The sequence below is a fragment of the Magnolia sinica genome, chromosome 7 (genome assembly GCF_029962835.1).
Source record: "Magnolia sinica isolate HGM2019 chromosome 7, MsV1, whole genome shotgun sequence".
Classification (NCBI taxonomy): Eukaryota; Viridiplantae; Streptophyta; class Magnoliopsida; order Magnoliales; family Magnoliaceae; genus Magnolia; species Magnolia sinica.
In genome coordinates, this window is record NC_080579.1 from 49,046,356 (window position 1) to 49,048,430 (window position 2,075).

General features: G+C 38.2%; 1 non-coding gene across 1 annotated transcript; it reads right to left on the reverse strand.

Annotated features, from left to right (window-relative positions):
- Positions 1-303: 303 nt before the first annotated feature.
- Positions 304-410, reverse strand: LOC131252342 (small nucleolar RNA R71). Its single transcript, XR_009174369.1, has one exon. It is a non-coding gene; the product is annotated as a small nucleolar RNA R71 (small nucleolar RNA).
- Between the last annotated feature and the right edge of the window lie 1,665 nt (positions 411-2,075).

Below are 2,075 nucleotides of genomic sequence, written 5' to 3' on the forward strand. Positions count from 1 at the left end.
ATAGTTTTTCTAGAAAATACAGGAAACATGGATATCAAGCCAGGGGTGATCTAACTCTTTCTAAAGTTTCATGAACTTGAATTTGAAAATCCATATTTACACTTGAAAGAGTTCAATAAGATCACAACCACTTTATATTTTCCTAATGTGTCTGAGGACACGGTCAGGTTGAAACTCTTTCCCTTTCCTTTAAAAGAGAAAGCTAAGATGTGGTTGCACTCACTACGTCCATGATCCATTGGTAGATGGAACGACATGACAAAGCAGTTCATAAAGAAATTCTTCCTATACCATAAAACGAACACCCTCAGAAATTCGATCATGAACTTCGCCCAAAAGGACGATGAAACATTCTTCCAATGTTGGGAGCGGCTCAAGGATCTTGTCAGTTCATGCCAATAACATGGTTTTGAAACGTGGCGCATCACAAACTTCTTCTATGATGGACTGACATCTTCCATGTGCCAATTGGTCGGGACAATGTGCAATGGGGAATTCATGAATAAAAATGATGATGATGTGTAGGACTATTTTGATAGACTTTCTAAAAATGCACAATCATGGGACATTTCCCCAAAACCTAACACCACTTCTAAGCCTACTTAATCAAAGGAGAAGGGTGAAATATATCTTCTAAAAGAGGAAGATGATATAAATGTTAAACTGGCTAATCCCACAAGGAAACTCAAGGCCATGGAACTTAAAAAGGATAAATTTAAGGAAATGTTTGCGGTATTTGTGCTTGCAACATTCATACAATTGAAAATTGTCTAACAATACCTGCTTTTCAAGAAATTCTGAATGACCAATTGAATGCTGTAAACAATTACCAGATGCCTTTCAAAGGACCCACCTCCAATACTTACAATCCTAGATGGAGAAATCATCCATACTTCAGTTGGAGGAATGGACAAACTGCTACTCCTCAAGGATTCCCTAATCAACTTATAAATTAAGGGAAACCTCAAGAGGATCCAGTCCTAGAGCATCTTCAAAATCAAGAGCTTTTTAATCAGGGTATGCTACAAGCCTTTCAAGACCTTACAAAGGCCATACAAGGTCTTGAGACAAAAAATGCGATTTGGGAAAAAGGAAACCTTCCAACTCAACCGCTTCCCAATCTAAAACAACGATATGAAGTTAGCGAGCCGAGCTCGTCCAATCAAATGGAGCAAGCTAAGTCTATAACTACTCTCAGGAGTGGAAAAACAATTGACAAAACTATTCTAGTAAGGGCCGAAAAGTCCAAGGACCCAGAAGAGGACAATAATGATAGATCTAGCACTACTCCACATGAGTTAGAATCGGAACTTTAAGGCAAACCAGTTGCACCATTCCCCCAATGGTTGATTGCACCAAAACCTCTCTCTAACTCTCAAGACATTCTATAGGTGTTGAAACAAGTGAAGGTCAACATTCCTCTACTAGATGACATTAAATGAATACCTTCATATGCCAAATTTCTGAAAGACTTATGTATGACTAAAAGATGACAAAATATTCCAAAAAAAATCTTCTTAATAGAAAAGTGAGTGCCATCCTAAAGCAAGATGTGCCACAGAAGTATAAAGATCCTGATAGCCCAACCATCGCTTGTGTAATTGGGAATTACCGGATTAAGCATGCACTTATTGACTTAGGAGCGAGCGTAAATCTAATTGCTTACTCGGTCTATGAACAACTGGGTTTAGGTGAATTAAAACTCACCTGGACCACATTACAATTTGTCGATTGCTCAGTTCATGTACCAAGAGGGATAATTGAGGATGTGTTTGTCCAGTTTGACAAATTCTACTACTTAGTAGATTTTATCATCCTGGATACTCAACCCACCGTGGACATGAGCACTCAAATTCTAGTCATTCCTGGTCGCCCATTCCTCGCCACATCAAATGCAATCATTAATTGTAGGAATGGAGTCATAAATTTGTCTTTTGGGAATATGACATTAGAACTCAATATCTTTTTCAATATGAGTAAACAGGCAGAGGATGATGACGATGCCCATGATATTAACTTGATTGATTCTTTTGTGGAAAATAGAATACTTCTGACCTTATCCTCTGACCCTTTAG